General features: G+C 45.1%; 6 non-coding genes across 6 annotated transcripts; all 6 read right to left on the bottom strand.

Annotated features, from left to right (window-relative positions):
• Positions 1-908: 908 nt before the first annotated feature.
• trnal-caa (transfer RNA leucine (anticodon CAA)) lies at positions 909-1026 on the bottom strand. Its single transcript has 2 exons — positions 990-1026; positions 909-954 (listed from the first exon to the last, which is right to left on the bottom strand). It is a non-coding gene; the product is annotated as a tRNA-Leu (tRNA).
• A 2135-nt stretch (positions 1027-3161) lies between these two features.
• trnal-caa (transfer RNA leucine (anticodon CAA)) lies at positions 3162-3280 on the bottom strand. The gene is made up of 2 exons: positions 3243-3280; positions 3162-3207 (listed from the first exon to the last, which is right to left on the bottom strand). It is a non-coding gene; the product is annotated as a tRNA-Leu (tRNA).
• Positions 3281-5414: 2134 nt separating this feature from the next.
• Positions 5415-5533, bottom strand: trnal-caa (transfer RNA leucine (anticodon CAA)). Its single transcript has 2 exons — positions 5496-5533; positions 5415-5460 (listed from the first exon to the last, which is right to left on the bottom strand). It is a non-coding gene; the product is annotated as a tRNA-Leu (tRNA).
• Positions 5534-7667: 2134 nt separating this feature from the next.
• On the bottom strand, positions 7668-7786 carry trnal-caa (transfer RNA leucine (anticodon CAA)). The gene is made up of 2 exons: positions 7749-7786; positions 7668-7713 (listed from the first exon to the last, which is right to left on the bottom strand). It is a non-coding gene; the product is annotated as a tRNA-Leu (tRNA).
• Positions 7787-9921: 2135 nt separating this feature from the next.
• Positions 9922-10040, bottom strand: trnal-caa (transfer RNA leucine (anticodon CAA)). The gene is made up of 2 exons: positions 10003-10040; positions 9922-9967 (listed from the first exon to the last, which is right to left on the bottom strand). It is a non-coding gene; the product is annotated as a tRNA-Leu (tRNA).
• Positions 10041-12174: 2134 nt separating this feature from the next.
• On the bottom strand, positions 12175-12293 carry trnal-caa (transfer RNA leucine (anticodon CAA)). Its single transcript has 2 exons — positions 12256-12293; positions 12175-12220 (listed from the first exon to the last, which is right to left on the bottom strand). It is a non-coding gene; the product is annotated as a tRNA-Leu (tRNA).
• Positions 12294-14274: the final 1981 nt, after the last annotated feature.

Below are 14274 nucleotides of genomic sequence, written 5' to 3'. Positions count from 1 at the left end.
AGGAAATTCATCGTTCCAGCACTGCAAACAACAATCAGACACACATCTTTCGTGCAACAACTTGCATTTTGCATCCTTTTCCCATACACTTTTTCTTGCTCAACTTGACAAAAGACAAGCAACACAGCTGCCATTCAAAGACAAGGCCTTCTAATATAACCACAATCCAATAATGGTTCCAAGCAGGACATTTCAGCCTCTCATTCCCATGCCTTTCTTTGCATCACAATATATTATTGCGACAAGTGCTAATTGGAGCCCTGCTGCCAAGAAAATCACCAGGATCTCCCTACCTTTGTGAGGGCAAACAAGGCACTGTGCAGGTACTGTGCGCTTGGCCATCAACATTCGTGTGAACATTGCAATCTGAGAGAGCCAGCCTCCAAAGGCATCAAGTCTGGCAATGTCGACGTGCTGATGAGGAAAGAGCTTGGCTGTGGTGCCCCTTCTTCAGGGAAAATGTTAGCCCGGCAAATAGGATTGGAAGGAATTGTCGAAGTAAGAGAGTAGAATTGAGTGGGGTTTTGGTGTGCAAGAAGTGCGATTCTTTGAGTGTGTTGTCCTGTTTGTGAAAAGCAGCAGTGCGTGCAGTGGGATTGCAAGTCATAATGCTAGGAAGCAATGAGGAATGCAGCAAGGAGGTGGGGCAAAAGATAATTTAGTCAGAGTGCTGGCATTGGAGTGTGGGAAATGGTTGATGGCAGAAGTGTGATTTGAAGCATTATGTGGAAGGACAGGCTGAGGATTTGTGAGGTTTCCTGAGGAAAGGCCATGTTTGTGGAGCTGTGCCTTGTGTTTGTTGGCAAATGGCAGTAGAATTGAAGTAATTGAAGGAGGCACGTGCAAATTGCAGGCAAGCTGAGCAGGCAGTGTGATGCTGTGAGGTTTTGTGTGGATGAAAAAGGTGATGTCAGGAGTGGGATTTGAACCCACGCCCCTTAATAAAGACCAGAATTCCAGAGCCACAAGAGAGGCAAGGACAAACACTCCTTGAGTCTGGCGCCTTAGACACTCGGCCATCCTGACAGCTAGTTGCGTCTGTATTGGAAAGTGTGCTCCAAATGTTTACACTAACTGCTGTATAACATTTGTTCCTTCTGTGCAAACACAAACCAGAAACAGGCAGTCTCAGCTTGGATCAAAAATATTGCTTTCAGGACACAAAACAGCTCATCATGGTCAATGGTTACTTTTCACACTGGAGGATGGTAGACAGTGGTGTTGCGCAAGGGTCAGTCATAGGACTAGCGGTGTTTATTTTGGTGATGTAGAAATAACTTGGATATTGCAACTGAGCAGAAGATTTCAAAATTTGCCAATCATACCAAACTTGGAGGAATGGCAAACGGTGAGCATGATACAAATTGACTTCAAGACGACATAGATAGCCTAGCAGAATGGGCAGACAAGTGGCAAATGGAATTTCATATCAACAAGTGTGAGGTGATGCATTTTGGCAGAAAGGATGGGCTGAGCTCATATAGACTTAATGGCACAGTTGGAAAGAGTGTGCAAGGACAGAGGAACCTGGGGGTGCATGTGCAAAGATTTATGAAGGTTGCAGGACATATTGAGAGTGTGGGCAGCAAAACATAGAGGATCTTGGGCTTCTTAAGTAGAATCATTGAGTACAAAAGCAGCAAAGTTATGCTGAACCTTTATAAATCTCTGGTCAGGCCACAACAGGAGTATTGCGTACACTTTTGGTCATCAGGCTTTAGGTTGGATGTGAGAGGTTACAGAGGAGATTGACCAGAATGGTTCCAGGGATGAGCGATTTTAGCTGCAAGGTTAGGTTGCAGAAGCTGGGGTTGTTCTCAGAGGAGCAACGGAAATTGCGGAGAGATTTGATTGAGGTGTAAAGATTATGACCGTTTGAGATAAGGCAGGCAAAGAAAACGTGTTGCCAGTAGCTGATGGTACAAGGACTAGGGGACACAGATCGAAAGTTTTGGGCAAGAGATGTATGGGGAATATGAGGAAGAACATTTTTACCCAGCTACTGGTAATGAGCTGGAACTCGCTGCCTTTGAAGGTGTTGGAAGCAGAGTGAATGTATGATTTCAAAAGAAAATTGGATGGGCACTTGAAGAAAATAAACTTTCAGGTCTAGAGCTATGGGACTGAGTGGATTGTTCTATGGAGAGCCGGCATACGCTGGATGGGCAGAATGGCCTCCTTCTCTGCCGCAAATGACTCTATGACTCGAAGACCATTTGTTAATCATACTTGACTTATCAGGCCGTGCCGGCAAGGAAATTCATCGTTCCAGCACTGCAAACAACAATCAGACACACATCTTTCGTGCAACAACTTGCATTTTGCATCATTTTCCCATACACTTTTTCTTGCTCAACTTGACAAAAGACAAGCAACACAGCTGCCATTCAAAGACAAGGCCTTCTAATATAACCACAATCCAATAATGGTTCCAAGCAGGACATTTCAGCCTCTCATTCCCATGCCTTTCTTTGCATCACAATATATTATTGCGACAAGTGCTAATTGGAGCCCTGCTGCCAAGAAAATCACCAGTATCTCCCTACCTTTGTGAGGGCAAACAAGGCACTGTGCAGGTACTGTGTGCTTGGCCATCAACATTCGTGTGAACATTGCAATCTGAGAGAGCCAGCCTCCAAAGGCATCAAGTCTGGCAATGTCGACGTGCTGATGAGGAAAGAGCTTGGCTGTGGTGCCCCTTCTTCAGGGAAAATGTTAGCCCGGCAAATAGGATTGGAAGGAATTGTCGAAGTAAGAGAGTAGAATTGAGTGGGGTTTTGGTGTGCAAGAAGTGCGATTCTTTGAGTGTGTTGTCCTGTTTGTGAAAAGCAGCAGTGCGTGCAGTGGGATTGCAAGTCATAATGCTAGGAAGCAATGAGGAATGCAGCAAAGAGGTGGGGCAAAAGATAATTTAGTCAGAGTGCTGGCATTGGAGTGTGGGAAATGGTTGATGGCAGAAGTGTGATTTGAAGCATTATGTGGAAGGACAGGCTGAGGATTTGTGAGGTTTCCTGAGAAAAGGCCATGTTTGTGGAGCTGTGCCTTGTGTTTGTTGGCAAATGGCAGTAGAATTGAAGTAATTGAAGGAGGCATGTGCAAATTGCAGGCAAGCTGAGCAGGCAGTGTGATGCTGTGAGGTTTTGTGTGGATGAAAAAAGTGATGTCAGGAGTGGGATTTGAACCCACGCCCCTTAATAGAGACCAGAATTCCAGAGCCACAAGAGAGGCAAGGACAAACACTCCTTGAGTCTGGCGCCTTAGACCACTCGGCCATCCTGACAGCTGGTTGCGTCTTTATTGGAAAGTGTGCTCCAAATGTTTACACTAACTGCTGTATAACATTTGTTCCTTCTGTGCAAACACAAACCAGAAACAGGCAGTCTCAGCTTGGATCAAAAATATTGCTTTCAGGACACAAAACAGCTCATCATGGTCAATCGTTACTTTTCACACTGGAGGATGGTAGACAGTGGTGTTGCGCAAGGGTCAGTCATAGGACTAGCGGTGTTTATTTTGGAGATGTAGAAATAACTTGGATATTGCAACTGAGCAGAAGATTTCAAAATTTGCCAATCATACCAAACTTGGAGGAATGGCAAACGGTGAGCATGATACAAATTGACTTCAAGACGACATAGATAGCCTAGCAGAATGGGCAGACAAGTGGCAAATGGAATTTCATATCAACAAGTGTGAGGTGATGCATTTTGGCAGAAAGGATGGGCTGAGCTCATATAGACTTAATGGCACAGTTGGAAAGAGTGTGCAAGGACAGAGGAACCTGGGGGTGCATGTGCATAGATTTATGAAGGTTGCAGGACATATTGAGAGTGTGGGCAGCAAAACATAGAGGATCTTGGGCTTCTTAAATAGAATCATTGAGTACAAAAGCAGCAAAGTTATGCTGAACCTTTATAAATCTCTGGTCAGGCCACAACAGGAGTATTGCGTACACTTTTGGTCATCAGGCTTTAGGTTGGATGTGAGAGGTTACAGAGGAGATTGACCAGAATGGTTCCAGGGATGAGCGATTTTAGCTGCAAGGTTAGGTTGCAGAAGCTGGGGTTGTTCTCAGAGGAGCAACGGAAATTGCGGAGAGATTTGATTGAGGTGTAAAGATTATGACCGTTTAGATAAGGCAGGCAAAGAAAACGTGTTCCCAGTAGCTGATGGTACAAGGACTAGGGGACACAGATCGAACGTTTTGGGCAAGAGATGTATGGGGAATATGAGGAAGAACATTTTTACCCATCTACTGGTAATGAGCTGGAACTCGCTGCCTTTGAAGGTGTTGGAAGCAGAGTGAATGTATGATTTCAAAAGAAAATTGGATGGGCACTTGAAGAAAATAAACTTTCAGGTCTAGAGCTATGGGACTGAGTGGATTGTTCTATGGAGAGCCGGCATACGCTGGATGGGCAGAATGGCCTCCTTCTGTGCCGCAAATGACTCTATGACTCGAAGACCATTTGTTAATCATACTTGACTTATCAGGCCGTGCCGGCAAGGAAATTCATCGTTCCAGCACTGCAAACAACAATCAGACACACATCTTTCGTGCAACAACTTGCATTTTGCATCCTTTTCCCATACACTTTTTCTTGCTCAACTTGACCAAAGACAAGCAACACAGCTGCCATTCAAAGCCAAGGCCTTCTAATATAACCACAATCCAATAATGGTTCCAAGCAGGACATTTCAGCCTCTCATTCCCATGCCTTTCTTTGCATCACAATATATTATTGCGACAAGTGCTAATTGGAGCCCTGCTGCCAAGAAAATCACCAGGATCTCCCTACCTTTGTGAGGGCAAACAAGGCACTGTGCAGGTACTGTGCGCTTGGCCATCAACATTCGTGTGAACATTGCAATCTGAGAGAGCCAGCCTCCAAAGGCATCAAGTCTGGCAATGTCGACGTGCTGATGAGGAAAGAGCTTGGCTGTGGTGCCCCTTCTTCAGGGAAAATGTTAGCCCGGCAAATAGGATTGGAAGGAATTGTCGAAGTAAGAGAGTAGAATAGAGTGGGGTTTTGGTGTGCAAGAAGTGCGATTCTTTGAGTGTGTTGTCCTGTTTGTGAAAAGCAGCAGTGCGAGCAGTGGGATTGCAAGTCATAATGCTAGGAAGCAATGAGGAATGCAGCAAGGAGGTGGGGCAAAAGATAATTTAGTCAGAGTGCTGGCATTGGAGTGTGGGAAATGGTTGATGGCAGAAGTGTGATTTGAAGCATTATGTGGAAGGACAGGCTGAGGATTTGTGAGGTTTCCTGAGGAAAGGCCATGTTTGTGGAGCTGTGCCTTGTGTTTGTTGGCAAATGGCAGTAGAATTGAAGTAATTGAAGGAGGCACGTGCAAATTGCAGGCAAGCTGAGCAGGCAGTGTGATGCTGTGAGGTTTTGTGTGGATGAAAAAAGTGATGTCAGGAGTGGGATTTGAACCCACGCCCCTTAAGAGAGACCAGAATTCCAGAGCCACAAGAGAGACAAGGACAAACACTCCTTGAGTCTGGCGCCTTAGACCACTCGGCCATCCTGACAGCTGGTTGTGTCTGTATTGGAAAGTGTGCTCCAAATGTTTACACTAACTGCTGGATAACATTTGTTCCTTCTGTGCAAACACAAACCAGAAACAGGCAGTCTCAGCTTGGATCAAAAATATTGCTTTCAGGACACAAAACAGCTCATCATGGTCAATGGTTACTTTTCACACTGGAGGATGGTAGACAGTGGTGTTGCGCAAGGGTCAGTCATAGGACTAGCGGTGTTTATTTTGGAGATGTAGAAATAACTTAGATATTGCAACTGAGCAGAAGATTTCAAAATTTGCCAATCATACCAAACTTGGAGGAATGGCAAACGGTGAGCATGATACAAATTGACTTCAAGACGACATAGATAGCCTAGCAGAATGGGCAGACAAGTGGCAAATGGAATTTCATATCAACAAGTGTGAGGTGATGCATTTTGGCAGAAAGGATGGGCTGAGCTCAAATAGACTTAATGGCACAGTTGGAAAGAGTGTGCAAGGACAGAGGAACCTGGGGGTGCATGTGCATAGATTTATGAAGGTTGCAGGACATATTGAGAGTGTGGGCAGCAAAACATAGAGGATCTTGGGCTTCTTAAATAGAATCATTGAGTACAAAAGCAGCAAAGTTATGCTGAACCTTTATAAATCTCTGGTCAGGCCACAACAGGAGTATTGCGTACACTTTTGGTCATCAGGCTTTAGGTTGGATGTGAGAGGTTACAGAGGAGATTGACCAGAATGGTTCCAGGGATGAGCGATTTTAGCTGCAAGGTTAGGTAGCAGAAGCTGGGGTTGTTCTCAGAGGAGCAACGGAAATTGCGGAGAGATTTGATTGAGGTGTAAAGATTATGACCGTTTAGATAAGGCAGGCAAAGAAAACGTGTTGCCAGTAGCTGATGGTACAAGGACTAGGGGACACAGATCGAAAGTTTTGGGCAAGAGATGTATGGGGAATATGAGGAAGAACATTTTTACCCAGCTACTGGTAATGAGCTGGAATTCGCTGCCTTTGAAGGTGTTGGAAGCAGAGTGAATGTATGATTTCAAAAGAAAATTGGATGGGCACTTGAAGAAAATAAACTTTCAGGTCTAGAGCTATGGGACTGAGTGGATTGTTCTATGGAGAGCCGGCATACGCTGGATGGGCAGAATGGCCTCCTTCTGTGCTGCAAATGACTCTATGACTCGAAGACCATTTGTTAATCATACTTGACTTATCAGGCCGTGCCGGCAAGGAAATTCATCGTTCCAGCACTGCAAACAACAATCAGACACACATCTTTCGTGCAACAACTTGCATTTTGCATCCTTTTCCCATACACTTTTTCTTGCTCAACTTGACCAAAGACAAGCAACACAGCTGCCATTCAAAGCCAAGGCCTTCTAATATAACCACAATCCAATAATGGTTCCAAGCAGGACATTTCAGCCTCTCATTCCCATGCCTTTCTTTGCATCACAATATATTATTGTGACAAGTGCTAATTGGAGCCCTGCTGCCAAGAAAATCACCAGGATCTCCCTACCTTTGTGAGGGCAAACAAGGCACTGTGCAGGTACTGTGCGCTTGGCCATCAACATTCGTGTGAACATTGCAATCTGAGAGAGCCAGCCTCCAAAGGCATCAAGTCTGGCAATGTCGACGTGCTGATGAGGAAAGAGCTTGGCTGTGGTGCCCCTTCTTCAGGGAAAATGTTAGCCCGGCAAATAGGATTGGAAGGAATTGTCGAAGTAAGAGAATAGAATTGAGTGGGGTTTTGGTGTGCAAGAAGTGCGATTCTTTGAGTGTGTTGTCCTGTTTGTGAAAAGCAGCAGTGCGTGCAGTGGGATTGCAAGTCATAATGCTAGGAAGCAATGAGGAATGCAGCAAGGAGGTGGGGCAAAAGATAATTTAGTCAGAGTGCTGGCATTGGAGTGTGGGAAATGGTTGATGGCAGAAGTGTGATTTGAAGCATTATGTGGAAGGACAGGCTGAGGATTTGTGAGGTTTCCTGAGGAAAGGCCATGTTTGTGGAGCTGTGCCTTGTGTTTGTTGGCAAATGGCAGTAGAATTGAAGTAATTGAAGGAGGCACGTGCAAATTGCAGGCAAGCTGAGCAGGCAGTGTGATGCTGTGAGGTTTTGTGTGGATGAAAAAAGTGATGTCAGGAGTTGGATTTGAACCCACGCCCCTTAAGAGAGACCAGAATTCCAGAGCCACAAGAGAGGCAAGGACAAACACTCCTTGAGTCAGGCGCCTTAGACCACTCGGCCATCCTGACAGCTGGTTACATCTGTATTGGAAAGTGTGCTCCAAATGTTTACACTAACTGCTGTATAACATTTGTTCCTTCTGTGCAAACACAAACCAGAAACAGGCAGTCTCAGCTTGGATCAAAAATATTGCTTTCAGGACACAAAACAGCTCATCATGGTCAATGGTTACTTTTCACACTGGAGGATGGTAGACAGTGGTGTTGCGCAAGGGTCAGTCATAGGACTAGCGGTGTTTATTTTGGAGATGTAGAAATAACTTGGATATTGCAACTGAGCAGAAGATTTCAAAATTTGCCAATCATACCAAACTTGGAGGAATGGCAAACGGTGAGCATGATACAAATTGACTTCAAGAGGACATAGATAGCCTAGCAGAATGGGCAGACAAGTGGCAAATGGAATTTCATATCAACAAGTGTGAGGTGATGCATTTTGGCAGAAAGGATGGGCTGAGCTCATATAGACTTAATGGCACAGTTGGAAAGAGTGTGCAAGGACAGAGGAACCTGGGGGTGCATGTGCAAAGATTTATGAAGGTTGCAGGACATATTGAGAGTGTGGGCAGCAAAACATAGAGGATCTTGGGCTTCTTAAGTAGAATCATTGAGTACAAAAGCAGCAAAGTTATGCTGAACCTTTATAAATCTCTGGTCAGGCCACAACAGGAGTATTGCGTACACTTTTGGTCATCAGGCTTTAGGTTGGATGTGAGAGGTTACAGAGGAGATTGACCAGAATGGTTCCAGGGATGAGCGATTTTAGCTGCAAGGTTAGGTTGCAGAAGCTGGGGTTGTTCTCAGAGGAGCAACGGAAATTGCGGAGAGATTTGATTGAGGTGTAAAGATTATGACCGTTTGAGATAAGGCAGGCAAAGAAAACGTGTTGCCAGTAGTTGATGGTACAAGGACTAGGGGACACAGATCGAACGTTTTGGGCAAGAGATGTATGGGGAATATGAGGAAGAACATTTTTACCCAGCTACTGGTAATGAGCTGGAACTCGCTGCCTTTGAAGGTGTTGGAAGCAGAGTGAATGTATGATTTCAAAAGAAAATTGGATGGGCACTTGAAGAAAATAAACTTTCAGGTCTAGAGCTATGGGACTGAGTGGATTGTTCTATGGAGAGCCGGCATACGCTGGATGGGCAGAATGGCCTCCTTCTGTGCCGCAAATGACTCTATGACTCGAAGACCATTTGTTAATCATACTTGACTTATCAGGCCGTGCCGGCAAGGAAATTCATCGTTCCAGCACTGCAAACAACAATCAGACACACATCTTTCGTGCAACAACTTGCATTTTGCATCCTTTTCCCATACACTTTTTCTTGCTCAACTTGACCAAAGACAAGCAACACAGCTGCCATTCAAAGCCAAGGCCTTCCAATATAACCACAATCCAATAATGGTTCCAAGCAGGACATTTCAGCCTCTCATTCCCATGCCTTTCTTTGCATCACAATATATTATTGCGACAAGTGCTAATTGGAGCCCTGCTGCCAAGAAAATCACCAGGATCTCCCTACCTTTGTGAGGGCAAACAAGGCACTGTGCAGGTACTGTGCGCTTGGCCATCAACATTCGTGTGAACATTGCAATCTGAGAGAGCCAGCCTCCAAAGGCATCAAGTCTGGCAATGTCGACGTGCTGATGAGGAAAGAGCTTGGCTGTGGTGCCCCTTCTTCAGGGAAAATGTTAGCCCGGCAAATAGGATTGGAAGGAATTGTCGAAGTAAGAGAGTAGAATAGAGTGGGGTTTTGGTGTGCAAGAAGTGCGATTCTTTGAGTGTGTTGTCCTGTTTGTGAAAAGCAGCAGTGCGAGCAGTGGGATTGCAAGTCATAATGCTAGGAAGCAATGAGGAATGCAGCAAGGAGGTGGGGCAAAAGATAATTTAGTCAGAGTGCTGGCATTGGAGTGTGGGAAATGGTTGATGGCAGAAGTGTGATTTGAAGCATTATGTGGAAGGACAGGCTGAGGATTTGTGAGGTTTCCTGAGGAAAGGCCATGTTTGTGGAGCTGTGCCTTGTGTTTGTTGGCAAATGGCAGTAGAATTGAAGTAATTGAAGGAGGCACGTGCAAATTGCAGGCAAGCTGAGCAGGCAGTGTGATGCTGTGAGGTTTTGTGTGGATGAAAAAAGTGATGTCAGGAGTGGGATTTGAACCCACGCCCCTTAAGAGAGACCAGAATTCCAGAGCCACAAGAGAGGCAAGGACAAACACTCCTTGAGTCTGGCGCCTTAGACCACTCGGCCATCCTGACAGCTGGTTGTGTCTGTATTGGAAAGTGTGCTCCAAATGTTTACACTAACTGCTGGATAACATTTGTTCCTTCTGTGCAAACACAAACCAGAAACAGGCAGTCTCAGCTTGGATCAAAAATATTGCTTTCAGGACACAAAACAGCTCATCATGGTCAATGGTTACTTTTCACACTGGAGGATGGTAGACAGTGGTGTTGCGCAAGGGTCAGTCATAGGACTAGCGGTGTTTATTTTGGAGATGTAGAAATAACTTAGATATTGCAACTGAGCAGAAGATTTCAAAATTTGCCAATCATACCAAACTTGGAGGAATGGCAAACGGTGAGCATGATACAAATTGACTTCAAGACGACATAGATAGCCTAGCAGAATGGGCAGACAAGTGGCAAATGGAATTTCATATCAACAAGTGTGAGGTGATGCATTTTGGCAGAAAGGATGGGCTGAGCTCATATAGACTTAATGGCACAGTTGGAAAGAGTGTGCAAGGACAGAGGAACCTGGGGGTGCATGTGCATAGATTTATGAAGGTTGCAGGACATATTGAGAGTGTGGGCAGCAAAACATAGAGGATCTTGGGCTTCTTAAATAGAATCATTGAGTACAAAAGCAGCAAAGTTATGCTGAACCTTTATAAATCTCTGGTCAGGCCACAACAGGAGTATTGCGTACACTTTTGGTCATCAGGCTTTAGGTTGGATGTGAGAGGTTACAGAGGAGATTGACCAGAATGGTTCCAGGGATGAGCGATTTTAGCTGCAAGGTTAGGTTGCAGAAGCTGGGGTTGTTCTCAGAGGAGCAACGGAAATTGCGGAGAGATTTGATTGAGGTGTAAAGATTATGACCGTTTAGATAAGGCAGGCAAAGAAAACGTGTTGCCAGTAGCTGATGGTACAAGGACTAGGGGACACAGATCGAAAGTTTTGGGCAAGAGATGTATGGGGAATATGAGGAAGAACATTTTTACCCAGCTACTGGTAATGAGCTGGAATTCGCTGCCTTTGAAGGTGTTGGAAGCAGAGTGAATGTATGATTTCAAAAGAAAATTGGATGGGCACTTGAAGAAAATAAACTTTCAGGTCTAGAGCTATGGGACTGAGTGGATTGTTCTATGGAGAGCCGGCATACGCTGGATGGGCAGAATGGCCTCCTTCTGTGCCGCAAATGACTCTATGACTCGAAGACCATTTGTTAATCATACTTGACTTATCAGGCCGTGCCGGCAAGGAAATTCATCGTTCCAGCACTGCAAACAACAATCAGACACACATCTTTCGTGCAACAACTTGCATTTTGCATCCTTTTCCCATACACTTTTTCTTGCTCAACTTGACCAAAGACAAGCAACACAGCTGCCATTCAAAGCCAAGGCCTTCTAATATAACCACAATCCAATAATGGTTCCAAGCAGGACATTTCAGCCTCTCATTCCCATGCCTTTCTTTGCATCACAATATATTATTGTGACAAGTGCTAATTGGAGCCCTGCTGCCAAGAAAATCACCAGGATCTCCCTACCTTTGTGAGGGCAAACAAGGCACTGTGCAGGTACTGTGCGCTTGGCCATCAACATTCGTGTGAACATTGCAATCTGAGAGAGCCAGCCTCCAAAGGCATCAAGTCTGGCAATGTCGACGTGCTGATGAGGAAAGAGCTTGGCTGTGGTGCCCCTTCTTCAGGGAAAATGTTAGCCCGGCAAATAGGATTGGAAGGAATTGTCGAAGTAAGAGAATAGAATTGAGTGGGGTTTTGGTGTGCAAGAAGTGCGATTCTTTGAGTGTGTTGTCCTGTTTGTGAAAAGCAGCAGTGCGTGCAGTGGGATTGCAAGTCATAATGCTAGGAAGCAATGAGGAATGCAGCAAGGAGGTGGGGCAAAAGATAATTTAGTCAGAGTGCTGGCATTGGAGTGTGGGAAATGGTTGATGGCAGAAGTGTGATTTGAAGCATTATGTGGAAGGACAGGCTGAGGATTTGTGAGGTTTCCTGAGGAAAGGCCATGTTTGTGGAGCTGTGCCTTGTGTTTGTTGGCAAATGGCAGTAGAATTGAAGTAATTGAAGGAGGCACGTGCAAATTGCAGGCAAGCTGAGCAGGCAGTGTGATGCTGTGAGGTTTTGTGTGGATGAAAAAAGTGATGTCAGGAGTTGGATTTGAACCCACGCCCCTTAATAGAGACCAGAATTCCAGAGCCACAAGAGAGGCAAGGACAAACACTCCTTGAGTCAGGCGCCTTAGACCACTCGGCCATCCTGACAGCTGGTTACATCTGTATTGGAAAGTGTGCTCCAAATGTTTACACTAACTGCTGTATAACATTTGTTCCTTCTGTGCAAACACAAACCAGAAACAGGCAGTCTCAGCTTGGATCAAAAATATTGCTTTCAGGACACAAAACAGCTCATCATGGTCAATGGTTACTTTTCACACTGGAGGATGGTAGACAGTGGTGTTGTGCAAGGGTCAGTCATAGGACTAGCGGTGTTTATTTTGGAGATGTAGAAATAACTTGGATATTGCAACTGAGCAGAAGATTTCAAAATTTGCCAATCATACCAAATTTGGAGGAATGGCAAACGGTGAGCATGATACAAATTGACTTCAAGACGACATAGATAGCCTAGCAGAATGGGCAGACAAGTGGCAAATGGAATTTCATATCAACAAGTGTGAGGTGATGCATTTTGGCAGAAAGGATGGGCTGAGCTCATATAGACTTAATGGCACAGTTGGAAAGAGTGTGCAAGGACAGAGGAACCTGGGGGTGCATGTGCAAAGATTTATGAAGGTTGCAGGACATATTGAGAGTGTGGGCAGCAAAACATAGAGGATCTTGGGCTTCTTAAGTAGAATCATTGAGTACAAAAGCAGCAAAGTTATGCTGAACCTTTATAAATCTCTGGTCAGGCCACAACAGGAGTATTGCGTACACTTTTGGTCATCAGGCTTTAGGTTGGATGTGAGAGGTTACAGAGGAGATTGACCAGAATGGTTCCAGGGATGAGCGATTTTAGCTGCAAGGTTAGGTTGCAGAAGCTGGGGTTGTTCTCAGAGGAGCAACGGAAATTGCGGAGAGATTTGATTGAGGTGTAAAGATTATGACCGTTTGAGATAAGGCAGGCAAAGAAAACGTGTTGCCAGTAGCTGATGGTACAAGGACTAGGGGACACAGATCGAACGTTTTGGGCAAGAGATGTATGGGGAATATGAGGAAGAACATTTTTACCCAGCTACTGGTAATGAGCTGGAACTCGCTGCCTTTGAAGGTGTTGGAAGCAGAGTGAATGTATGATTTCAAAAGAAAATTGGATGGGCACTTGAAGAAAATAAACTTTCAGGTCTAGAGCTATGGGACTGAGTGGATTGTTCTATGGAGAGCCGGCATACGCTGGATGGGCAGAATGGCCTCCTTCTGTGCCGCAAATGACTCTATGACTCGAAGACCATTTGTTAATCATACTTGACTTATCAGGCCGTGCCGGCAAGGAAATTCATCGTTCCAGCACTGCAAACAACAATCAGACACACATCTTTCGTGCAACAACTTGCATTTTGCATCCTTTTCCCATACACTTTTTCTTGCTCAACTTGACCAAAGACAAGCAACACAGCTGCCATTCAAAGCCAAGGCCTTCTAATATAACCACAATCCAATAATGGTTCCAAGCAGGACATTTCAGCCTCTCATTCCCATGCCTTTCTTTGCATCACAATATATTATTGCGACAAGTGCTAATTGGAGCCCTGCTGCCAAGAAAATCACCAGGATCTCCCTACCTTTGTGAGGGCAAACAAGGCACTGTGCAGGTACTGTGCGCTTGGCCATCAACATTCGTGTGAACATTGCAATCTGAGAGAGCCAGCCTCCAAAGGCATCAAGTCTGGCAATGTCGACGTGCTGATGAGGAAAGAGCTTGGCTGTGGTGCCCCTTCTTCAGGGAAAATGTTAGCCCGGCAAATAGGATTGGAAGGAATTGTCGAAGTAAGAGAATAGAATTGAGTGGGGTTTTGGTGTGCAAGAAGTGCGATTCTTTGAGTGTGTTGTCCTGTTTGTGAAAAGCAGCAGTGCGTGCAGTGGGATTGCAAGTCATAATGCTAGGAAGCAATGAGGAATGCAGCAAGGAGGTGGGGCAAAAGATAATTTAGTCAGAGTGCTGGCATTGGAGTGTGGGAAATGGTTGATGGCAGAAGTGTGATTTGAAGCATTATGTGGAAGGACAGGCTGAGGATTTGTGAGG

Source organism: Heterodontus francisci, chromosome 23, assembly GCF_036365525.1.
Source record: "Heterodontus francisci isolate sHetFra1 chromosome 23, sHetFra1.hap1, whole genome shotgun sequence".
NCBI lineage: Eukaryota > Metazoa > Chordata > Chondrichthyes > Heterodontiformes > Heterodontidae > Heterodontus > Heterodontus francisci.
The sequence above is the reverse complement of the archived record's forward strand: the minus strand, read 5'-3'. Positions and strand labels throughout refer to the sequence as shown.